This window comes from Girardinichthys multiradiatus, chromosome 4, assembly GCF_021462225.1.
Source record: "Girardinichthys multiradiatus isolate DD_20200921_A chromosome 4, DD_fGirMul_XY1, whole genome shotgun sequence".
In the NCBI taxonomy this organism is placed as follows: Eukaryota; Metazoa; Chordata; class Actinopteri; order Cyprinodontiformes; family Goodeidae; genus Girardinichthys; species Girardinichthys multiradiatus.
In genome coordinates this window covers 52,715,618-52,742,625 of record NC_061797.1, presented here as the reverse complement: position 1 = coordinate 52,742,625, position 27,008 = coordinate 52,715,618, and the positions used below count along the sequence as shown (strand labels likewise).

The following is a 27,008-nucleotide window of genomic DNA, read 5'->3' as shown; positions in this document are numbered from 1 at the left end:
GTGGCCGGTGACGGTGAACGGTGTAAACAGTGTAGCGAGGAGGAACGACACCCTGCCTCTCGAGAGAACAAAACCACAGTCCAGCAGGCTGAACATCCGGTCCCCCTTAGGAGATCTGCAAGGGAAAGACGGCCGGGGTCTGTGTTTACTTACCCATCTCTGGGTCAACCAGTATACCAACCACGTTCCTCAGTGAATGCAGTTGGGGTACAACCGACACTAAGCATGTACCAGGGCTTTCCCTCCCCGTACCTACACCCCATCCAGCCTCCACCCATCATTCCATACCCTTATTTACCAGTTATGTATTCCGGCATAGGGAGTGGAGTGCCTTGGACAGTTGCATACATCTGAGCACACAGACTATGTTTCCATACTTCTTTTGACTTATTGGAGTGTACTATTAAGGAAAAAAAACAAAAAACAACAACACAGGGATACAGATGATTGTGGGATGTTATGTGTCAGGAGCCACCTTTTGTTTGTCGGGGAGTGTGTGATACATTCTATAGTGAGAGTCCATCCATTGTTTATTTATTAAAAGAAAGAGAAGAAACCAATACAGAACTCACGGGTTACCAGTGAGGGACAACGACTCTACTTTTGGGGACTGAAATTGTGTTTAAGTTTAAAGGGAACAAAAAGGGGGGGCGGAACTAAAAAAATAGACACCGTTTCTCCGGGCGCGGTAGTGAAAGGCGTCCTTCTCCCCTCCTCCCCTCAGTCAAAGTTTGAGAGAGGAAATGGAGGTTCGCTTCTTCACTCACGGACATTATTAATCCATGTTTCAGGTTAGTAATGTGGAACACTTGTAAACTGGCCTTTCCCCTTTAAGTGTAAAGAGGCGAATAAGATCATTAGTGAGTTGGTGTGTATATATTTAAGCGGACACGGAGCGATTTTTATCGGAATCGTACCTGATAAGCTACTAGCGGAAGTAGCCGCTAGCCACCACAGCTACTTAGCGGTGACCGCCGCGTGTATCAGTAAACTAAAGTACAGCCCTCGATTTAACTTTAATAAGGTTGGTGTGGTATTCTGACATGTGTTTTGTGTTTTATTGTTATTGTTGGGAGAGTAATGCTGAATGCAAGGGGAGCTTTAATGTTACTGTTAAACCCCACATTTAACCAGCATTGTTTGAGTGAGTTTATTCACTATGTTCTTCACGATGTAATCAGTTTCACTATAGGGTTTTGCCGGCAGACATACAGCTATTCTACAGGCGAGTGCTTGTAGTGAGCATGGTTATCCAAATACGTCTAAATGTAATCACACATGTTAACATGGTTTATTCCCCTCAGAAATACTGCAATGAGGATGTGTAAGACAGACGAAGATTGTATTTTTCTATGTGAATGAGGGATATTTAAAGACACCTGTGAGTGAGGCGTTTAAGTTTACATGTTGCCGTTATGCTTGATGAGAACACATCCTGTATCTGAAACGGAGAGTTACAAAGGTCATATAAAAACCTGGACATGATTACAGTGAATGAGAAAAATGTTATTGTAATAATTCATGAATGTGAAGATTTGTAATAAAAGTCAAAGTTTGAGAGAGGAAATGGATGTTCGCTTCTTCACTCACGGACATTATTAATCCATGTTTCAGGTTTGCATGAACTCTCACCCAGAAGGAAGCTGGGACGGAGGCTCACTCAAACCAATCTTCATTTGTTGCATTTAGCCTCATCCTGTTGAGACGTGTAACATTAGGAGTTATTGGAATAAACGCTGAGATTACGGGAATATTTTCAAAGCCGGCTACTACTTGATTCGCTAATTTATACTCATCTGGGACTCCTCTAGGCACTCCGATTGCATCAATATAGGTGGAAGAGTTCTACGTGAGATTGAAGGGGTTAGTTGCACGCTTCCTTAACACGTGTCTGCGCCTCTGAGCTGTTAGGACAGAGGGTAGATGAGTGTTATTAGTTATTTTATGGCTTCACCAATTAACATCAGTGGTGCCTGTAATCTGACCATAGCACACACTCCCCAGGCAATCAAAAATCTCCTGTCACCACAATAATAGTATAAACCAGCTCTAGCCCACCTTCCAATGTTTGAACCAGGTTCAATTCTGTTACACCAATCCTGTGGGATTTCACCTAGAAGCACTATAGCATTTGGAGATGTAAAATTGAAACATCTGTAGCTTCCATTGCCTTTATAAGGGGTAAATGGTCCAGCGAGAGTTTTATTGTTAATGGGCGGAAAAATAGTAGCTAGTGTGGTACAGTTAGTGGGTGTAGCTGCCTTGGTTAGATTTAGCATACAGTTATAGCCCCAAGTATCAGAGGGGTACAGAGGAGCAGGTTCAGTGTAAAGGGAGGGTCTTGCAGCTGCACAGGCTACACAGTCAGACATATGATTTTCTTGAGCAGTGTCAGCCATCCATTGTAGCCATATGTTAGCATCAGTAAATCCTGTTTCCAATGTTATAAGGTCCTTCACGGTATGTACATCTACATAATGGACAAGGGACGGCCCAGGACCGGGAGTAGGTGATGTTGTGTCCTTAAATACTGTTTGCTGAGGGGAGGCTGAAGGTTTCACTAGTTGTACCTTAATAATGCCTTTAGGGTCTTTTCCTGATTTGTCGACACCTATGACAAAATAATACCCATTACTTGTCTTAAGAGATCATGGGGTGAGTTGGACATATGTCAGATATCGAGTGGTGAATATGAGGGGGTTCACAGGTCCACCAGGTGTTGGTGTGGCTCTAATCAAGGATATATTCTTTTGCAGCTGTCCTAAGTTGTTCCTGCGGTCATAACAATGAGTGTAACTACCTGATCCCAACTTCCACACGGATTCCGAGACAATTTACTGGGGTGGCCTTTCAACACACACATATAGATGTCATAACCATGCCAACCCACCTGGTTGGTTCCACTATTAATAATGTTACATAAGTCAAGTTGTGCTACCGTGATTCCTTTAGTATTAGCATGAATGGTCAATTTGGCGCCATAAGGGTCAGACGGGCTGTGCATAACTATAGAAGGGGGCTGTTTAGTTTTGGTGCTCCCACCGGTCCCCTCCGTTTTGGTTATTAGTGCGGCCGCTAGTGCTGTAATTAAGCATGCCTGGAACCAACAATGCAATGGAACTCGCTGAAATTGAATCATCCTATGAACTTTAATTAATACTTTCAGAGAGAAGATAAAAATAAATTAAACCAATATCAATATACACCTCTTACTCCAGAGTGGACAGAAGGATTATTTTACATTAACTGTGCTTTAGGCCCTGCTGCCTCTGCCTCACCTTTTGCCTGAGGACTATTGCATTTCCTGCTTCTGTAGTCTCAGGGTGCTTAAAACCTTCTGATCCTCAGCAGGGATGTCTTGACCCCTTCTAAGTGGAGGATGTCTTCTCAGTCCTATTAATTAATTGCGTTTCTTCATTAAAAACAAACACTGCCTGGGTTCGATCACTACAATCCTTATGGCCCCTGAACAGTAAGCACAACAATAGATGAATATAATAAAAGAGTAAAAATGCAAAAACATATAAAATATAATTTTTGTTAAGTAAAAACCATAAATTGAAAATGTTATTTTATTTTTTTTGTTTTCTCTCGTCCTTTTGTCCTCCGGGTGGTGCAGTGTCGCTGTTCGTTGGTCCCTTATACAGGTGACATCTTGTGCGCGGGTGTCTGTTGGTCTTCTTTCTTCAACAACTAAGGTAGACTGCCTAGTTGTCTGACACAGCTGAGGGGATTATTCTGCCCCTTGTGATGAAGCTGTGTTTTCTCCAATCTCCTCCAGGGGTCTCCCTGGTTCCGGTGCCTCGGCGCACTGGCTCCAATGAAACCACGTGTCTCCTTTGCCCTTAAGCCTCACTGCGTGGGATGTCCTTTCTGTCACCTGGTACGGTCCTGTGAACCTTGGCTCCACCCACTTTTGCATAATGATCTTCAACCACACCCACTCGACCTGTGGTGTTGTTGGCTCTCCTGTAGATCTCTCAGATCCCAGAACCTTGTTGTAGGTTTCCACCACCGTCTGTAGCTGAGAAAAATAGACTTTGTGTGACAGATTCTGTATATCACCTGTAGATGTCAGAACTGCTCCTCGTTGTCCCCGAAAACTCCTTCCGGTTTCCAGCTCGTATGGAGTGTATCCTGTGGTTGAGTTCACTGAACACCTGTGTTTCAGCCCCAAACTGGACTCCACCTGTTGCAGCTCCTGGTTCTTAAAATGGGTTCCATTGTCAGTCCTTATCTTTTCAGGAAACCCGTGTCTGGGAATGTAATGGTTAATGAGACATTTAACCACAGTTTTGCTATCTTCCTTTTTGCTGGCCATGCTTCTGGCCATCCTGTGAAAGGATGAGCACACGAGCAGATATCAGAAACCTCTTACTGACTGCACCATGTCTGTATAGTCAATAATTATTTCCTTTCCTGGCCTTGTGATTAAAGGAAATTTTCCTGCAATGGTGTCAAAGTTTTCTTTGGGTTGAATTGCCCACACACTGTACAGCATTTCACAAAGTGTTTCACCATGTCTGTCATAAAAGGATGCCTCCACTCCTTCAGATTCTCCAGCATCTGTTTAATTCCAACGTATCCTACTCCATGTGCCTCAGAAAAAGGTTCCTGTTTAAGTCCAGGAGGGAACACCATCCTACCTTCACACAAAGATGTGGAAAAAATTGATCTTGGCAATATCCCCATGTTACTTTAAATTGATCTTGGCAATATCCCCATGTTACTTTATTCTGACATTCCCCCCTTCTGGCGCAGGATCCAACCCCTGCGACAATCCAGCAAAAGGTTTAAACATGAATGTTCTAGTAACCAAGATCACATTACATAGAACCAAAGAAATGATTTCTGACATAACTATGTGTCTCTATGAATGTAATGAAAGCCACATAAATAAAATCCAGATGTTTTTAACTGTAACTCAGTTCCATTAACAACAAAACACAAACTTCAGTCGTTGTACAGTTCATCAATATTTCACTTAGAAATTAGTCACATATCCTGATTTGTCTTGTATGAAGATAAATATTAGACTAATGGAAATCTAATGTAATATTGACGCATACACTCTACAAATTTAATCGAATAAATAATTCCTGTCAAGTATGAAATCATAACTCTGATTCTTTATCAAAATATATTCCTTACTTTTGCATATCTTGAACTATCAGTTAGTTTAATGGTACCAGGGAAACTTTCAATCTAATAAATCACCAATGATTCTGTATGCAAAACTAATTCTTCAAACTAGTTTTAACTATTTCATTAACCTTTTAATAATAAAACACATAAATCTAAAAGTCATGCTACATCCAAAAAAACATGTTTTTAAGGCAACAATCACTACAAGCATTTTGATTCTATTGTCTCTTAAACAGTGTTAAAACTCAGGAAGGGAGGTGCTGAGCGTTACCATGACAGCAAAGGTGTGAACCAACCTGGTAGGTGGGCGGAGTCAGGCAGAACTAACCTCTGATTGGCAGCCTATGGGCGGGACTCACAGTTTCTTCATCCCATCCCACATTAGTGTAACTTAAACTGCAAAACTGTTAACATGCACCTACCTCAGAAACAAGCTGCTTCTTAACTCTCCTGAAAACTCAAAGTTTAATCAATCTGGGATTTAGAAACATTATTCTAAACATGGATTATTGTTTCATGCAACATATAAACAAACATTCATTCCAACAAAACAAAGACAAAACATCAGAGACAAACAAATGGCCAAATTTGAAGCTTCAAGAATTCAAAGAAATTTTTAACAATCTCTTTTCAGAATATGCTTTCTCAACCATATCTTTTAATGCTATAATTGATCAATTTTGTTATGACAATTGTCAGGATCCTTTTTAAAAATGAGTGCACATAGTGATGCTGAAACCTTTTGCTAATTCTTTGTACTGTAACTCTGTAATAATAACTACAATCCTGAGAGTTATTGTTATAGTTCTCTTTTTGTTTGGCTCAATTTAATAGCAGCTGCATTCAAGAATTTCTCTGCTCAGGTTAAATGCAAAGAAGTATTTTAAGTCAGCGTTGACATTTTCATGTTATACCCAAACAAAACAAAAACTGCAGTGTTTGATTTAATCAGAAATTAAGATAAGAAACTTGACTCCAAACTGGACTTTTTTCCACATAGTGTTTCAAAGGGAAGACACACATAATTTTCCTTAATTTGGCTATTTAAATTTTGAGAGTTGGGGAGAAAATTATTACTAGAACCCCTCTTTAATAATCCAAATGCTGATAAATGTTCCAATATTTTATCTCTTAGTAATTTGAAATTACCTTGTGTACCTTTGTACTCCTAGTTATTCTTTTAATCTTTAAACCCTAAGAAATCAAACAAGGAGACTGGAGTTTGAGACGACCATCCTCTTTAGTGTTGAGAGAGCCTTTATTTCTTTTCTTTTCCTAAAATGAAGGATTTTCTTTATCTTTATTTCGTTATAAAAATCCTAACCTTGGTTCCAAAACTAAACTCTTCAACCCCAATCTCTGTCACCCAGAGTAGAAATTTTTAATATTATTGCATTTCAAAGCCTCCAAATGACTGGAACTCATCATTGGCTTAGATCTATTTTAATAAGTAATTGGTCTACCTTTAATTAAATATTATAATTTTATGGACCCAAAATCTATGGCTTACGAGCTTCAGGAGTCCAGGAACCACAGGTTGAGTATTGCTGCATTGAACAATGATGTTAGCTCTCTTAAAGGATTGGCTAAATATCCCCAGACCTGTTAGTGTATGATTTCTGCTTGCACAATAATCAGATTTAAAAATCACTAGTTCACAGCTCCTAATTTACCTCAGATCATATTTGCTCCTAACCCAGTTCATAAGAAGCTTCAGACAAACATTATGCTAAAAAGCCAAAAACAAAAAATACAGATCTGTTTTAAAATACAGGTCCTTCTCAAAATATTAGCATATTGTGATAAAGTTCATTATTTTCCATAATGTCATGATGAAAATTTAACATTCATATATTTTAGATTCATTGCACACTAACTGAAATATTTCAGGTCTTTTATTGTCTTAATACGGATGATTTTGGCATACAGCTCATGAAAACCCCAAATTCCTATCTCACAAAATTAGCATATCATTAAAAGGGTCTCTAAACGAGCTATGAACCTAATCATCTGAATCAACGAGTTAACTCTAAACACCTGCAAAAGATTCCTGAGGCCTTTAAAACTCCCAGCCTGGTTCATCACTCAAAACCCCAATCATGGGTAAGACTGCCGACCTGACTGCTGTCCAGAAGACCACTATTGACACCCTCAAGCAAGAGGGTAAGACACAGAAAGACATTTCTGAACGAATAGGCTGTTCCCAGAGTGCTGTATCAAGGCACCTCAGTGGGAAGTCTGTGGGAAGGAAAAAGTGTGGCAGAAAACGCTGCACAACGAGAAGAGGTGACCGGACCCTGAGGAAGATTGTGGAGAAGGGCCGATTCCAGACCTTGGGGGACCTGCGGAAGCAGTGGACTGAGTCTGGAGTAGAAACATCCAGAGCCACCGTGCACAGGCGTGTGCAGGAAATGGGCTACAGGTGCCGCATTCCCCAGGTCAAGCCACTTTTGAACCAGAAACAGCGGCAGAAGCGCCTGACCTGGGCTACAGAGAAGCAGCACTGGACTGTTGCTCAGTGGTCCAAAGTACTTTTTCGGATGAAAGCAAATTCTGCATGTCATTCGGAAATCAACGTGCCAGAGTCTGGAGGAAGACTGGGGAGAAGGAAATGCCAAAATGCCAGAAGTCCAGTGTCAAGTATCCACAGTCAGTGATGGTCTGGGGTGCCGTGTCAGCTGCTGGTGTTGGTCCACTGTGTTTTATCAAGGGCAGGGTCAATGCAGCTAGCTATCAGGAGATTTTGGAGCACTTCATGCTTCCATCTGCTGAAAAGCTTTATGGAGATGAAGATTTCATTTTTCAGCACGACCTGGCACCTGCTCACAGTGCCAAAACCACTGGTAAATGGTTTACTGACCATGGTATCACTGTGCTCAATTGGCCTGCCAACTCTCCTGACCTGAACCCCATAGAGAATCTGTGGGATATTGTGAAGAGAACGTTGAGAGACTCAAGACCCAACACTCTGGATGAGCTAAAGGCCGCTATCGAAGCATCCTGGGCCTCCATAAGACCTCAGCAGTGCCACAGGCTGATTGCCTCCATGCCACGCCGCATTGAAGCAGTCATTTCTGCCAAAGGATTCCCGACCAAGTATTGAGTGCATAACTGTACATGATTATTTGAAGGTTGACGTTTTTTGTATTAAAAACACTTTTCTTTTATTGGTCGGATGAAATATGCTAATTTTGTGAGATAGGAATTTTGGGTTTTCATGAGCTGTATGCCAAAATAATCCGTATTAAGACAATAAAAGACTTGAAATATTTCAGTTAGTGTGCAATGAATCTAAAATATATGAATGTTAAATTTTCATCATGACATTATGGAAAATAATTAACTTTATCACAATATGCTAATATTTTGAGAAGGACCTGTAAAGGAAAAAGGATGCTTAAAAAATTTGGTACTGTGGTGGAAAATAACTCCACGGTTCTGAGAGCCTTTTCTATGCAGAGTCTTTTATGGAACATAAGATTAGTTTCATTTGTGTGTGGTACCACTGTCCAATCAGAATATTTCTTACCTTCAAAAATAACCCAATTTTTTCATTCTCATTTTAAAGGTTTGTTTTACCAAGGGAAATGTGTTTAACAAAACCAATTACTCTCAAAAGTTTAAAATGTTTTAGCCAGTGATATCTTAGAAAACAACAAGTGTTTTAATATTTCTGTGCAACACAGAACTGATTAGTTTTCCTTTCCTTCCCCAAAGGGAGAAAAAAGTACCTGCAGAACCAAGCCTTTCATAGTTTTTGTCAGGACCTGATATAAGGTTCAGTACAAATCAACACGCTGCATGAATCAGAAGAGGGAAGGAAATAATTTAATTTAACCTCTTACCAGCAGCTGTTGTGAAAAACAATGAATTTGTACTTTCCACAAGCGTCAGTTAGCACTTGCGGACGAAAACTGCACCAAACTGTAAATACTGTGTCAGAAACTGTATGAAGACCATCTGCAGTAGAACTAAGCCTGTTTTAATGAGGTCTCTACCCATTAGATTTATGGGATACAAACTCTGACAACAGAAAATTATACCTGAAGGAGAAACCCATCAGGTTTTACGCATGCGCTGGGTTTTATAAAAATGCTCCTTCATGAGATCTGTCCTGAGAATAACATAGAAACACTTGGTTACTGCTGAGTTTTGGAGATGTTGTAACTTCCTCTGCTTTTAATAACTTTAATAACTAGAATAATTGACCCTGAATATTCCACGACAAAAGAAAACTTGTTTCTCTAAAAGAATTAACCGGAAAGTATCAAATGAGTTAAGTTATCACCCTTTTAAAGATACTTTTCTAACCCTAAAATAATATTTTAACCCGCTATATCTGTCCACTTCAAGCAAGCATGTCACATGAGCAGCGGTTAATAAGCGTTCTTCATTGCAGAAAATAGGAAAAGATTTATGTAAATGTGTGTGTGTTTGTACGTTACCTCCATCAGTTTCTAAATCGCTCCAAAGTCAGACTGTCATGGCACACAGTCCTCTATCAGTCCAAAAACAACCAGGCCTTTCAGGTCTGTTGGTGAGACATTCACTCCTTGTCCTCTTTAACTTTTCGAGGAGGGAGAAAGAACTTTGCTCCGGCTTGTTTCTCTTCTGCCCGCATAAGATGTGCTTCCAATATAAATCCAGTGTATCACTCTTCTGGCTCTGCAGCAGCATGGATCATTGTCCATCTCAGTGGGTTTGGCGCCAGACTTCTTCTGAGTTTCTTTCTGGTGGAAACTCACACTGTGATTTGCAGCAAGCAGGCAGGCAGACAGGCAGGCTCTCTCTCTTTCAGGCCGTGCTGAAGAAGCATCTCTGATGGAGTAGCCATGAGAAGGGCAGGTTTCTAAAGTCCAGACTCAAAAACGCAGATGTTACACTCAAATCCCATATATGTGTGTATGTGTGTGTGTATGTGTGTGTGTGTGTGAGAGAGGCAGATGAAAAAGTTTAGTATAGGTTCAGATTTTGCACACAGAAATATTGTCAGTCAGTCAGTAGTCCACCATAACATGCACTATACTCCTTTCTTTTCCAACTGATCGCAATATTTAAGACAAACGAAACTTCCTGCAGGAAGGTTTTAACTCTTTAACACCTTAACTGATGCACTCTGTGCTTTTTAATCTTTTTCTTATGTTTTTTATTTTTCTCATCTCCATCCATCAACTGTTTTACTTGAAACTATCTAAACTATTTAACTTATTTACCCTAAAACTTGGGTTGCTCCTCGCGGGACCCGGCCGGGCCAAGCCCGAACGAGAGACGCGAGGCCATCCCCCAGTGGGCCCACCACCTGCAGGGGGAACCATGAGGGACCAGTGCAAAGAGGATTGGGTGGCGGACGAAGGTGGAGACCTCAGCGGCCCGATCCCCGGATGCTTAGGCTGGCTCTAGGGACGTGGAATGTCACCTCGCTGGGGGGGAAGGAGCCTGAGCTTGTGCGGGAGGTCGAGAGATATCGACTAGAAATAGTCGGGCTCGCCTCCACGCACAGCGTGGGCTCTGGAACCCATCTCCTTGAGAGGGGTTGGACTCTCTTCTACTCTGGAGTGGCCCACGGGGAGAGGCGGCGGGCTGGTGTGGGTTTGTGCCCCCCAGCTCAGCCTTCTCGTGTTGGGGTTTACCCCAGTGGATGAGAGGGTCGTATCCCTGCGCCTTCGGGTTGGGGAGAGGTCTCTGACTATCATTTCAGCCTACGGGCCGAGTGGTAGTGCAGAGTACCCGGCCTTCTTGGCGTCCCTGTCGGGGGTGCTGGACAGTGCCCCTCCCGGGGACTCCATTATTCTGCTGGGGGACTTCAACGCCCACGTGGGGAACGACAGTGACACTTGGAGAGGCGTGATCAGGAGGAATGGCCTCCCCGATCTGAATCCGAGTGGTGTTTTGTTATTGGACTTCTGTGCTAGTCATGGATTGTCCATAACGAACACCATGTTCAAACATAAGGGTGTCTATCAGTGCACTTGGCACCAGGACACCCTAGGCAGGAGGTCGATGATCAACTTTGTTGTCGTATCATCAGACCTTCGGCCGCATGTTTTGGACACTCGGGTGAAGAGAGGGGCTGAGCTGTCCACTGATCACCACCTGGTGGTTAGTTGGATCCGATGGAGGAGGAGAAAGCCGGACAGACTTGGCGGGCCCAAACGCATAGTGAGGGTCTGCTGGGAACGCCTGGCAAAGCCCTCGGCCAGGGATGTATTCAACTCCCACCTCCGGGAGAGCTTCGACCAGATCCCGGGGGATGTTGGAGACATAGAGTCCGAGTGGACCATGTTCTCCGCATCTATTGTCTATGCTGCTGCCCGTAGCTGTGGCAGTAAGGTCTGCGGTGCCTGTCGCGGCGGCAATCCCAGAACCCGGTGGTGGACACCGGCAGTAAGGGATGCTGTTAAGCTGAAGAAGGAGTCCTATCGGCTGTGGTTGGCTTGTGGGACTCCTGAGGCGGCTGACGAGTACCGTGAGGCCAAGCGTGCTGCGGCCCGGGCTGTGGCAGAGGCAAAAACTCGGGCCTGGGAGGAGTTCGGTGAGGCCATGGAGAAGGACTACCGGTTGGCCTCGAAGCGATTCTGGCAAACCGTCCGTCGCCTCAGGAGGGGGAAGCAGTGCTTCGCCAACACTGTTTATAGTGGGGGCGGGGGACTGCTGACCTCGACTGAGGACATTATCGGGCAGTGGAAGGAGTACTTCGAGGATCTCCTCAATCCTGCCATCACGCATTCCGTGGTGGAAACAGAGGCTGGGGACTCGGGGTTGGTCTCTTTCATCACCCAGGCTGAAGTCACCAAGGTGGTTAAAAAGCTCCGCAGTGGCAGGGCTTCGGGGGTGGATGAGATCCGCCCTGAGTACCTTAAGTCTCTGGATGTTGTAGGGCTGTCATCGTTGACACGTCTCTTCAACATTGCGTGGCGGTCGGGGACAGTGCCTCTGGACTGGCAGACTGGGGGGACCGGAGGATGTGTTCCAACTACAGGGGGATCACACTCCTCAGCCTCCCTGGTAAGGCCTACGCCAGGGTATTGGAGAGGAGAGTCCGACCAATAGTCGAACCTCGGCTTCAGGAGGAGCAGTGTGGTTTTCGTCCCGGCCGTGGAACACTGGACCAGCTCTATACCCTCTACAGGGTGCTCGAGGGTTCATGGGAGTTTGCCCAACTGGTTCACATGTGTTTTGTGGACCTGGAGAAGGCATTCGACTGTGTCCCTCATGATGCCCTGTGGGGGGTGCTCCAGGAGTATGGAATCGGGGGCCCTTTACTAGGGGCCATCCGGTCTCTGTACAAGCGGAGCAGGAGTTTGGTCCGCATTGCCGGCACTAAGTCGGACCTGTTCCCAGTGCATGTTGGACTCCGGCAGGGCTGCCCTTTGTCACCGGTCCTGTTCATAACTTTTATGGACAGGATTTCTAGACGCAGCCAAGGGCCGGAGGGGGTCGGGTTTGGGGACCAGTGGATTTCGTCTCTTCTTTTTGCAGATGACGTGGTCCTGCTGGCCCCCTCTAGCCAAGACCTACAGCATGCGCTGTGGTGGTTCGCAGCCGAGTGTGAAGCGACTGGGATGAGGATCAGCTCCTCCAAGTCCGAGGCCATGGTACTCGACCGGAAAAGGGTGGCTTGTCCTCTTCAGGTTGGAGGGGAGTTCCTGCCTCAAGTGGAGGAGTTTAAGTATCGGGGTCTTGTTCACGAGTGAGGGAAGAATGGAGCGGGAGATCGACAGACGGATCGGTGCGGCTGCCACAGTAATGGGGGCGCTGTGCCGGTCCGTTGTGGTGATCTTTGGGTCATGACCGAAAGAACGAGATCCTGGATACAAGCGGCTGAAATGAGCTTCCTCCGTAGGGTGGCCGGGCACTCCCTTAGAGATAGGGTGAGGAGCTCGGCCATCCGGGAGGGGCTCGGAGTAGAGCCGCTGCTCCTCCACATCGAGAGGAGCTAGTTGAGGTGGCTCGGGCATCTATACCGGATGCCTCCTGGATGCCTTCCTCGGGAGGTGTTCCAGGCACGTCCCACCGGGAGGAGGCCCAGGGGACGGCCCAGGACACGCTGGACGGACTATGTCTCTTGGCTGGCCTGGGAACGCCTTGGGCTCCCCCTGGAGGAACTGGAGGAGGTGTCTGGAGAGAGGGACGTCTGGGCGTCTCTGTTGAGTCTGCTGCCCCCGCGACCCGGTCCCGGATAAGCGGATGACGACGAGTACGAGTACCCTAAAACTTCCACTCTGTGAAAAACCAAACTTATCTTCCCAAATTTTTATTTAACACAATCGCGCAGAGGGCCTTAAACCCTTCCACTCAGCAGGACTTTTTCAATCTCTCCTGGTCCGACCGCTGTGATGCCAAACCCGGTTTGACACCTAGGAATCAACTCTCCGTTGACTCCCTGGAATTCCTTTTACTTAATCTTATTATTACAGTTTCACCATTTAAGTATCTCAACTGTATTCCCTCACCTGCCAGTTCAGGGTCTCGGGGTCCTATCCCTGGCCACTTTGAGGCGTCCTCAGTCCCTCGGGGAGGCTCTTACTAACCCCAGCCTAAATACCCCAGTCCTCGTCAGGACTGAGTTTGGATTGCCAAATCCGGAACTTATTTACTTCAACACCGTCACCATTTAAGTATCTTCAGTGAAAAGTATGTTACAGCCTCAACATTCAAGTATCTCGACTAAAATTTGTCTTGTGTCAATCAACAAATATTTTTACGCAATATATCATTTCTTTACCGTAATCCATTATTTCAACCAACAAATATTTTACCCAAAACTGATCAAGACTGTAAATTTAAGAGAAAACAGATATCTATTCCACAACACCACCTACACTATTAGCAGGCAAAAGGAGAATAAATATAGATCTCCTTACCTTTTGTTTTGTGTCGACCCTGTGGTGTTGTAGAACGACGTCCGCCTCGGAGTCAATTAATTATCCTTTAGTTAGAGCCAAATCCGTGTCACGGCACCAATTGTTGAGGTAGGAAAACTTTACTGGCCGTACATTACTGCTCACCTCTACCCGACTCTTTTAATTTGACACCTCAAAGGACAATCCCCAGTCAGAGATCAGTTGTACGTTTCCACAAGTTTATTAAAACCAATCTGAATTCAGAGAGGAGACATCACACTTACACTGGTACCTGGAAATGTCTGTGTGTTGGAGGTGCGCCACATTACATTTTATACCCCACGCTGCTATGCAGTACACATACAGGTCCTTCTCAAAATATTAGCATATTGTGATAAAGTTCATTATTTTCCATAATGTCATGATGAAAATTTAACATTCATATATTTTAGATTCATTGCACACTAACTGAAATATTTCAGGTCTTTTATTGTCTTAATACGGATGATTTTGGCATACAGCTCATGAAAACCCAAAACTCCTATCTCACAAAATTAGCATATTTCATCCGACCAATAAAAGAAAAGTGTTTTTAATACAAAAAACGTCAACCTTCAAATAATCATGTACAGTTATGCACTCAATACGTGGTCGGGAATCCTTTTGCAGAAATGACTGCTTCAATGCGGCGTGGCATGGAGGCAATCAGCCTGTGGCACTGCTGAGGTCTTATGGAGGCACAGGATGCTTCGATAGCGGCCTTTAGCTCATCCAGAGTGTTGGGTCTTGAGTCTCTCAACGTTCTCTTCACAATATCCCACAGATTCTCTATGGGGTTCAGGTCAGGAGAGTAGGCAGGCCAATTGAGCACAGTGATACCATGGTCAGTAAACCATTTACCAGTGGTTTTGGCACTGTGAGCAGGTGACAGGTCGTGCTGAAAAATGAAATCTTCATCTCCATAAAGCTTTTCAGCAGATGGAAGCATGAAGTGCTCCAAAATCTCCTGATAGCTAGCTGCATTGACCCTGCCCTTGATAAAACACAGTGGACCAACACCAGCAGCTGACACTGCACCCCAGACCATCACTGACTGTGGGTACTTGACACTGGACTTCTGGCATTTTGGCATTTCCTTCTCCCCAGTCTTCCTCCAGACTCTGGCACCTTGATTTCCGAATGACATGCAGAATTTGCTTTCATCTGAAAAAAGTACTTTGGACCACTGAGCAACAGTCCAGTGCTGCTTCTCTGTAGCCCAGGTCAGGCGCTTCTGCCGCTGTTTCTGGTTCAAAAGTGGCTTGACCTGGGGAATGCGGCACCTGTAGCCCATTTCCTGCACACGCCTGTGCACGGTGGCTCTGGATGTTTCTACTCCAGACTCAGTCCACTGCTTCCGCAGATCCCCCAAGGTCTGGAATCGGCCCTTCTCCACAATCTTCCTCAGGGTCCGGTCACCTCTTCTCGTTGTGCAGCGTTTTCTGCCACACTTTTTCCTTCCCACAGACTTCCCACTGAGGTGCCTTGATACAGCACTCTGGGAACAGCCTATTCGTTCAGAAATGTCTTTCTGTGTCTTACCCTCTTGCTTGAGGGTGTCAATAGTGGCCTTCTGGACAGCAGTCAGGTCGGCAGTCTTACCCATGATTGGGGTTTTGAGTGATGAACCAGGCTGGGAGTTTGAAAGGCCTCAGGAATCTTTTGCAGGTGTTTAGAGTTAACTCGTTGATTCAGATGATTAGGTTCATAGCTCGTTTAGAGACCCTTTTAATGATATGCTAATTTTGTGAGATAGGAATTTTGGGTTTTCATGAGCTGTATGCCAAAATCATCCGTATTAAGACAATAAAAGACCTGAAATATTTCAGTTAGTGTGCAATGAATCTAAAATATATGAATGTTAAATTTTCATCATGACATTATGGAAAATAATGAACTTTATCACAATATGCTAATATTTTGAGAAGGACCGGTACACAATCATTTTGTCTGTAGATGTCTCCCCAGCAACAGTATCAAAGAAACAGAGATACATTTCATCATTTAATTAAAGAATTGTTTCCCACACATCTTCAGGAATCTTCAGTGAGAGGAGTACCATGCCTCCCTAATACACTGCCAGCTTCTCACGATACAGACAGAAAACACCTGCAAGCTTTAACCTTGAATAATAAACACTCATTGTGTGACCACATTAGAAGCTACTGTTTAAGGGTTTTTCTAACTCCCAAAAGCATAACTAAAAACTCCTAATAATAATCAATATATAAGCAGCAAATCCCAAATATATCTTAGCTTTAGCTACTAATGATAAGGCATGAATCTTGATGTGTTGTTCATATCTCAGTGAGCTTCATATAAGGACAGTCACACAATAGGAAGCTGATGTTGATTTGCTCATTGTATTATTATTATTTTTTATTTGACCCTTAAAAGTTTGAGAAGAAAACAAACAACTGTGTTCTGGTACAGAAGCTCAAAGAAAAGTGGTTTAAAGTTTCATTTAATGATGTTATCATGTAAACAAAGATCCCTTTTGTTTCTGTCTATTTTTACCTACCTAGTTATTTCAAACTTTATTTTATTTATGATAAAGAGTTATTCAAAGTCACAAATGAAAGTTTTTTTTTCTCATAGTTCAGGATAAAACCTGTTTTATCAACTTTATGGCATAAAACTGGAAGAGTCAGCTCATAATCTTTTGAAAATCACATTAATATTAATAGTTGCCAGTCAGCAAGCCTCAGCTTCAATACTTTGAAGATAACTGAGATGTTCTAAGTGTGCTTCTCTCCTAAAACACCTCAAGGAAAGCCTCTTGACAGACTCATTTATGCAGGGCAGTAAATACCTCTTTTAATCTATTCTCAGTTTTCATGCCATCTTCCTGTCTTCCTGCAGGCAGAAATCATGGGCATCACCCTCTGTAATAAAGTCCATCAGTTGGCCGGTCCAAATCTTCCTTCATCCATTTAGTATACCAGAAGCCCTGTAGAGACTGTAAGCCACCCTCATCTTCTTTAATACCCTCATCATCACTTAACTCCAAAATGTCTAAGACCATGTGTTGAGATCACTCAGAGAGACAACACAAAAGAGCAAGCTGGTAGAAGAAGCCCAGGGGAAATATAAGGATCCAACCTGAGACCTGTCAACGGAGAAGGAGAGAGATGAGGTGAAAGACAGTAAATGGCAGTGAAACAGAAAGGTGTGAAATAAGAGGATGAGTAAGTTATTCAAGAAGAAAATGAAGGGGTGAAGAAGAAGAAGAAGAAGAGAAAGAGGGTGCAGAGGAGGAGTGGTAAGCACTGATGGAGAAGCAGAGAAATTGCATTTTGATGGAGGCATATTGAATCACGTCTGTGATGGAGGCCTCGGGACATACAGGCAGATTGAGGCAGTCATGTCAGCACAGAGAGATTATTGCCACCTGTGTGATGATTGCCTGCCGTCACCATCTTCAGATGCAGCACAGGGATATTTTCTGCTCACACTGTGACAGTAACTCCGCCTATTGTCAGGTTGAATGAACATGCAGAAATTATGACAGAGGACAGGATGAAACTTCAGAATAGAGTCTGTCAAGGACAGGTATATCAAATTGTCAGGATTCTCAACTGAACCTGTATCAGCCTGCACTAATGGGATTATGGTCTCAAGACAAAAAATAAAACCAACACATATCACACAGCTCTATTAATAAAAAGTGGGGGAAAACCTGAAAGTCACATTGAAGACATTTGGGAAATATCTCTCAGCATGCACACGAATTTGTTACCCACCAGAGACCTTGTGACAGAGGAAACGCACCTCCCTGGATGAGCCCATATTATCTGCTTTTAATTGACACATCCAGTTTTTAAAATGCATGATGTATGACAAGCAGCAGATTGCATGTTGCACGGGAACAACTTCCATTTCTGTCAGCTTTTTATTGTCACTCACAGCTCACAGTCACGAGTCAGCTCAGCTGCAGGCCCAGGGAGCTTGTTTTTTAGGTCACTGATTTAAAGTCACATTTAGTCGTTGAGCAAAAAACAATCACTAGTAAGGTTTTTTAGACATAAATGCAGTAGAGCTAAAAAAAAAAAAATAGTAGAACTGCTGGACTTTAAAGAAAAAACACATTTAAATTTTAGTCATAAGATTAGTCACTGTTACAGAGGTGTTACAATTACATATTTTTATGTCAAAATTTAAGACCTTTCCAGACTTAGATCTCCAGAGTCCTCAGTCTTTTACAAGCAATTTTTAAAATAAAAATACATAACTTCCTAATAATTTCTACAGTGTCAGGCTTTGAATACAAAAATTAAAATGAATGAGACGACAAAGCGATGAAGGAATGGACAAAGCAATAGACAAATTGATAAATGTCTGTTCAGAGCAGATGGATGCTCAAATGGACAAACAAACAAACAAAGAAAGAAACAAATAAACAGATAAACAAACAAATGGTTAGACATAATCTAATAGATGAATGAACAAACAGTCAAACAAACCAAAAACAATTTAGACAAACAGACAAACGGTCAGCTGGTCAAATGAACAAATAAAAAGATAGATGAAAATAAATGAAGTATAAATAAACGAATAAATGAAAAGATAAACAGGTGGATGAACAAACAAACCAACGGATGGACAAATAAATAGCTGGAAAGACAAGCAAACAGAAAATTAGACAATCGGATGGAGAAATGAGGAGATGGACAGACAGATAAATAATTAGCAATCAAGATGGACAAATGAGTGAACTGATGGGTGGGCAGAGATGGACATGACCTTTAAACTAATGTGACAAGGTATAAAGTCTGGAAATTCAGAAAGAATTTCAGATTCTATTTGTCTTTCGATATAATTATCCAGACTTGAGAAATGTTTTAATCATATTCTGTGTGTATTTTCGATACTGCATTGGAACCCTGCAGGTGTGTTGAAACATGACAGGCAAACAAGACGATTATCACGATTATTTGCAAACATTAACATACAGGGGTTGGACAATGAAACTGAAACACCTGTCATTTTAGTGTGGGAGGTTTCATGGCTAAATTGGACCAGCCTGGTAGCCAGTCTTCATTGATTGCACATTGCACCAGTAAGAGCAGAGTGTGAAGGTTCAATTAGCAGGGTAAGAGCACAGTTTTGCTCAAAATATTGAAATGCACACAACATTATGGGTGACATACCAGAGTTCAAAAGAGGACAAATTGTTGATGCACGTCTTGCTGGCACATCTGTGACCAAGACAGCAAGTCTTTGTGATGTATCAAGAGCCACGGTATCCAGGGTAATGTCAGCATACCACCAAGAAGGACGAACCACATCCAACAGGATTAACTGTGGACGCAAGAGGAAGCTGTCTGAAAGGGATGTTCGGGTGCTAACCTGGATTGTATCCAAAAAACATAAAACCACGGCTGCCCAAATCACGGCAGAATTAAATGTGCACCTCAACTCTCCTGTTTCCACCAGAACTGTCCGTCAGGAGCTCCACAGGGTCAATATACACGGCCGGGCTGCTATAGCCAAACCTTTGGTCACTCATGCCAATGCCAAACGTCGGTTTCAATGGTGCAAGGAGTGCAAATCTTGGGCTGTGGACAATGTGAAACATGTATTGTTCTCGGATGAGTCCACCTTTACTGTTTTCCCCACATCCATGAGAGTTACGGTGTGGAGAAGCCCCAAAGAAGCGTACCACCCAGACTGTTGCATGCCCAGAGTGAAGCATGGGGGTGGATCAGTGATGGTTTGGGCTGCCTATCATGGCATTCCCTTGGCCCAATACTTGTGCTAGATGGGCGGGTCACTGACAAAAGGACTACTGAACCATTCTTGAGGACCATGTGCATCCAATGGTTCAAACATTGTATCCTGAAGGCGGTGCCGTGTATCAGGATGACAATGCACCAATACACACAGCAAGACTGGTGAAAGATTGGTTTGATAAACATGAAAGTGAAGTTGAACATCTCCCATGGCCTGCACAGTCACCAGATCTAAATATTATTGAGTCACTTTGGGGTGTTTTGGAGGAGCGAGTCAGGAAACGTTTTCCTCCACCAGTATCACGTAGTGACCTGGCAAGTATCCTGCAAGAAGAATGGTTTAAAATCCCTCTGACCACTGTGCAGGACTTGTATATGTCATTCCCAAGATGAATTGATGCTGTATTGGTGGCAAAAGGAGGCCCTACACCATAGTAATAAATTATTGTGGTCTAAAACCAGGTGTTTCAGTTTCATTGCCCAACCCCTGTATATTAGCATACCTTCAAAGCAGTGCAAAAACACAATTAAACAACATTGATCGCTGCACTTCAGACAGTTTATGTTTTTTTTCTATCAAGCACTGGCCTTTTATGTTGGCAAAATTAAAATTAATGGAGACCTCTTAGAGACTTGCTGCTGTGTTTTATCCAATGGACAGTCGCAGTACAAGCTAGGAGCTATCTTAAGACCTGTACAATCTTACTGACAGTGGATTAGAAGGTATTTGTTTCCATGTTTGTTCAAAAGGCTGCATGCTCGTGAGAAGGTTAGCACCATTGCATCTCAGCCTGGGTCTATCTTGGAGGTTTCCCCATGCATATGTTTTCTCCAGGTACTTCACATTCCAGCTGGAATTGAATTTGTACAAACATGTCTTAGAAGCCAACTGCTTTTATTAAATCTGACTCCCAGAAGTTGTGTAGTTAAGGTCAGTAAGTAAATTGATTAACAGTCTGTTCCTAAAGTCACAAAAAATGTGTTTTGTCTGAATTTAGAAGCAGAAAATTCAAATGCTATTAAGACTTGTAATTTAAATGGTTGACTTTAGTCATCTGGCTTTCAAGTGTCATCAGCTCTGCAACAGAAACGTATCTTTTCCACTCTTAACATGAAATAGCTTGTAATAATTCCATATGAAAGCAAATCTAAGGGGAAAGTCTTGGGCCAAGCACAAGAACCTGTGGAGCTCCCCAAGAGTCTCTAGTGTGAGGAAGAAAATCCATTTGGTGCATAAGGAAGCCTAATTTAGTCAGTAAAACATGATTGAAACCAGTTTGATGCTTCTGCTTTGATCCTAATAAAGCATTAGGTACAGTACAGGCAGACAGGTCTCCCCATATACCGCCCTTACCAACTGAAGTTGCTCTTACTGCTGCGCTCTGCAGGAAACATACTGGCACACACAGTTAGCCCCCAAAAAGGCCTCCAAAAATCTTATTATTACATGAGACTGATTATTTTGAATTAGTTGGCTTTTGTGGAAGGCATTAGTGTGATTTGTGTGTTGGGTCCCACAGCCATGGATTATAACATCCGGTACGAACTTTTCTGGAACTTTCAAAATAAATCACGTTAACCTACTTCCTGCACAGCCAGGAAAAGGGTAATGGTGGACTCCCCGTGACATCGCTGTTTTGAATAAAACCCCTGCCTTTCCAATGAATCAATCTCTTCCACGTCTCTAGAGGATTGGGACAGGATTGGGACAGGAGAGGGACAGCGCGCCAATGTCTCTTTGCAGGCAAACAGACATAACTCTTCAAACTGGATCCAAGAGTGTCATAAGATCACGTGATCATATGCACTAAGTTAAGTACGAATGAATTGCTGTTTGTGTATCCGGTATTCATTCATGAAAAGGGGTAATTAAGGTACAAGCGTTGCTTGACATTCTCTCTGAGATCTGCAGAAGTAAACTGTTTCCAGAGAGTTCCCAGCAAGCCAAGTGAAGCAGTTTCCCAAAGGAGAGACAACGGGACGCATCACCGTGGTTGTGGCAGTAACTGCACTGAAAAAAATAACTTGTAAGATTTACTTAATAAAATTCTCGTCACAATTTGCACTAACACTTTTTTAATAACTTTTACTGCTACAAAATCAAGTATAACTTACTTCCCAGCATCTAGTAAAGTATACGTACCATTACACTTAACAGTTGTGAAGATATTAAGTAAATGTTACTTCATTATAATAAAGTTAGAAATTACATTTATTTGAAATAATTAGGTAAAGTCTATTAATTTCTTTCAATTGGGAACATCAAAATATTAAGTAAATATTATAAATCTGTAGTATTTCATGTTATGAAGTAATTGAGTAGTTTTTATTTGTGTTTAACATTTCATTACTCATTTGTATTAAGTTGATTTACTCACTATAATTATGTAAATGTTTCCAATTTATTTTTGATAAATGTTCTCATATGAATTTTTTAATGCATTTAATATAGGTATATCACAAATCACAAAATTAAAATACAGTTCAAATATACTGTTTATTTATGAACACACATGAATGTTCACTTCAAATTCTTCAACAAACGAAATCTCTGTAACAGTGGCATTACCGTCATTAATCAACACATCAAGAACCTCATCGATATGGTCTACTGAACAAGTATGACTAAATTTAACTGTCTGTTCTGTTAAACAATTTAATCTCCAACATATATATTTTTAACTAAATATATACATATAAGTTTGGGTGAATGGAGATTTAATCCATTTAACACAGAAGTCACAAAATAGGACATATCACATGACTAAAAAAAGATGAGGTTAGGTCTAAACCAGACAAAGTAAGGTAATATTAACAATTTCTAAACAGCATTTGTTTATACAAACAAGGACAATCTGAGTACAAACAGGGGAGTGCCTGACCGATGTGTAGATGTTTCAATCTATAATGCTTTAAGAGGTCTAAATGTTTTGATGTCCTAAACTTGCAATTTTTGCATGACCATCTCATCACATAGGAGACCTACTGTTTTTCCATGATGACACAATCGTGGAAACCTGTCAATGTCCTCCTCCCTAGACCTCAATTGTCTACTGTATTGGCTCGTCCTAAGAATAGCGTCACCCTGTAAAAGAACAGATAAAATTTGTAATGTTAAAACAATGATCGAAACATTAAGCTACATTTTTAAAATTACATAACACAATAGAGAATAGTGAAAAAAACAACAAGAATCTTAAAACATGCATACCTAGATTTCCACATAACTGAACAAGACTAATGTTGCAGCCTGAGACAAATGACTCCTCCTGCCAAGCTCTCCGTTTCTACTCAACTGGCTCCTGGGTCTAACACAACTCACTGTAATACCCTTCTGCTTTCCTGTTGATAAAAAGCAAAACACATTTATGAGAATTTGTGTTTAACTAACAAATTACAAATGAACTTACACTCTGAGTAACAAAAATTATACAACTGAATTTGCTGGACTCACATGAGAGCCATTACTTGGTTAAATGGTCAATCAAGTTACATAATTTGATTTAAGGGGATCTTTTAGCATCAGTTAGCATCTGGTGCATTTAAATAACTTAACTTAGTCATTGAAATAAAGCTAATCATTACCAGCTACATTAAGTTACTCAAAATAACTTGTTTCCGAGGGAGCTTTCTGCCTTTGACAAACATTAATCTCCATCTCTTTGCTAACTTTAAATCCGTTAGTGGTGTGTGGCATGAAATTACTAACATTAACTGAGTTACTGCTCAGTTACTGCTCACTACATTAAATAAAATATTTAATGTAGTGTGTTATATTAGCTCCACTAATTAACTAAGCACAAGTTAAAAGCAAACGTCCCTAAAAGAGTAAAACAACTAACATTAGCAGAGCTGTCCTGCACTAGTAGCACTTACATACACTGAAATATTAGCTTCACCAAATAAAGTGGAACAGCTAACGTTAGCATAGCTCTCCTGCACATGTAGCACTAGGTGTGGATGTTATCTTTAATCTGGTCGCCTTAGCCAACATGATTAAAACTAAAATGAATGCACACGAGATTGAAACTATCTCAAGGATCAATATGTTATCACAAACTTTAAACAAAAATGCATTTACTTACATTTCACCCAAGCTCATACAGCCCAGATGAGCACCACCTCCGTGACACACTAACCCACAGTCTTCTTTAGCTACCGTCAACGTTAACCATCGCGGGCTTTTCTGTCCAAATGCGCATGTGTGGTTTCAAACACAAACTACACTTTCAAATTAAAAGTTACTTAGTATTTTCAGGTTTATGTGACGAGAGCGTTAAACATGTAAATACTATGAGCAATTCAATATTAAAAATTACTCTTTCTTCATAGTTCATTTATTACATGAATGAAACACAATGTTTTACGTTATAAATTCCTGTTATCTCTGAAACACAATATTACAGTGTAAAAACAAATTCATTAATTTAATATATTTTACTATACCAAAAAGTCAGTTTTTTCAGTGTGTGCAGTTTGGTTGGCGGACAGAGCGAGCCGCCCCACCCAACACCTACAGAAGTTAGCTGAAGTTAATCCTTTGTTCTCTGTGGATGCTTTCTTCAAACTTCGTCGTCGTGATATAAATAATTTAGGATGAAATAATCTAAAACTTTTTTTTGGTTTTATGAAGTTTGGTTTTGTTTGTGTGTTAGCAGATTATCTACTCAACACACGAGGTTAGTTTTGTGTTCTGTGTTTGTGTTTTTTTAAAGTTAAGACAAGCTTTCTTTAAAGGGTGATTTTAAACACAGAAGATCGGCCATAACGCGGCGTATTTTAACCCTTTTATTAACAGTATTTTCTTTAATTCTGCTTGGTAGTTTAGTTGGATGATTTTAGCATAGTAAAGAGTTTGTTGATTGAAACATGTTTGACTTTGAGTTGACTTATTTTTGTTAATAAATTCTTGTATTTTAAGAAATTGTGTGAATTCATTCCATATATGTGCAGAGTTTATGCTGTTAGGGTTAGGGTTAGTATAATAATGTCAGAGCTCGTCTCACACCTTTCTATTTTGTCCTAATACCATCGCCTTACTGGGCTGGTATTCACAGGACAACCCTTAACAGACCCAAATATTATTTGATCAAATATTAAAGTATTAATATTAAATAATATATTCATATTCATAGTCACAACACGTGTTATACATTTGCAAGTGATCCTTGCATTTATAAAGAGCAACAATGAAATCCCAGTTTTCTAATTTCTGCAAGGAAACTCAACTCATTGCAGCTACATTTACTTCCAGCTTGTTCTTTGAAAAACAGACCTAATGGTGAAACTAGGGCAGCCCACAGCTACAGAGCTATGCACAACCTAAAGCTATGTGCTCTAAAGCCCTTGATATTAATAACTGCACAAAACAGTAAAAATTGTTTCTGATCAGCATTTTATTCTGAGGAAGTTAACCTAAATTGTTTTTTTATTTTTCAAACAGAATGTCAGTGAGAAAACAGTGGTGGAAAACAGGTACAGATCCAGGATTCCTAAAAAAGCATTTCACAGTTTTAATAATCTTTCAAATATTTATATAATAAAATACAAAATGCAACAAATCACAAAAGCAAACACAAACTCATTTAGTCTATCTTTAAAAAATGTAAATATGTAATATTCAGGGTAGTGGAAAACGTGACTTCTCTCTTTAGAGGTCGTGTCTGAAGGCTCAGTGTTCATGTATCGCTGTGATGAATAATTAACCAGAGGGAAATCAGCAACCTTTTAATGAAACTGAACTGTTTCAGCAGTGCAGCGGTGGAATACGCAATCATTTACTCATATAGTTACATTCTTATTTGCACACTTCCACATAGACTTCAGTCAACACTAAGGATGAGAAAGTCTAAGTCACTCACCTCAGTTATATTGACTGCCTTATTATTAAAGTATTCCCCTCAACAGAGAAGTTTATTACTGCAGGTTCTGTTTTGTCATACATTGCACAAAAATAAGAAATCTTATGTTTTTATGTAAAACAGGACATTATATATTTATATAGATTTATATAGAGAGCTTTGTAGAAACGCATCATGAGTATGAATTACATTTTAAATTTGGTCTTTTAATTATTAATATGAAGCATTTATTTTTTTAGAGTAGAATGATTACACCGAGTTCCTTATAGGGTGAACATTACACATACTTGCTCAAATATGCACATACACTCCAACAAATATTTGGTTAGTAAGTTGCAGCTTAACCCCATTGTCAAGCTTCTGGTACAATTTCAGCTATTTAACCATAAACAGAATAAATAGGAAACTAAACCAAAAAGGAACTAAATCATCACCTGGAAAACATAAACAACCATGAGCAAGATCCAAAACAAAAATCAACTACCTATATATCATGACACCCTCCTAATTTTCTATGTGGAGGTGCAATACTTCAGTGCAGCAGTGGCAGAGAATGTTGGGGTCTGGGAGTTTTTTGTTTGTGCTCTTTTTGCCTGCTATTAACTGTGCTTGGTCCGTAGAGGGCACTAATGCTCCTGGTGTGAGTGAACAGGTGTTGTACATCTCCTGATTGCTGACTGGGTGTACTTAAGCCTGAAGCTGCCAGCACCTCATCGGCTGAGCTTTAGCCAACAGTGATAACAGACTCTAGCCCAGACCTAATCTTGTCTCAGGTTTCTCTAGTGCTTGACTTACCTTCTCATGTCCTCCTCCTCAGGTTCCTGACCAGTTTCCATCCAGCCTCCAGTCCTCAGTTACGTCTGGATTAAATATACTCCACACCTCTGGATCAAAGTATTCTCTGGTGATTTCTGGCTGGGTCCTCTGAAATTTCAAGATTCAAGTTTTAAGTTCCCTTCTTGAAACTACCTTCTGGCTGGCAGCTTCCAGGCTCAATGACGAACTGGCCCAAGTCATCAGCAAACCTTGTTCACTCTTAAACGTGCTCTCAGGCAAGCTTTTTCACCAGTTCTCCTCTCCATCATCCTGCCCTTCATGGATGGTAAAGAAACCAAGCTCCCAGAAACGTCTTCGTGCCTCAAAGACCACTCCTCTTGGATGAACTTATCTCACCAAGGCTACTCCTGTGTTGAGCTCCCAGACTCCACATTTCCATTCCCCCTGGCGGTTCTATTCCTCTCCCCTGTAAGAAAGATATTAGCAAACAATATTTAAGTACCTCATTATTCTATACTCACCTGTTTCCCTCCTCTGTGCAGCTGGCGGGTTCCCGATTCCAGATCCTAGAACTATTCCTCTGTGTAAAAATAAAAACATCTTAAAATCTC

At 41.5% G+C, this 27,008-nt stretch overlaps 1 long non-coding RNA gene across 2 annotated transcripts; it reads left to right on the top strand.

The window, feature by feature from the left end:
* The first annotated feature begins 799 nt into the window (after positions 1–799).
* LOC124866679 lies at positions 800–27,008 on the top strand. Of its 2 annotated transcripts, XR_007037876.1 has the most exons (3): positions 800–1,614; positions 26,438–26,865; positions 26,940–27,008. It is a non-coding gene; the product is annotated as an uncharacterized LOC124866679 (long non-coding RNA). The 2 variants fall into 2 exon arrangements; XR_007037877.1 differs by having other exon boundaries at positions 26,438–27,008.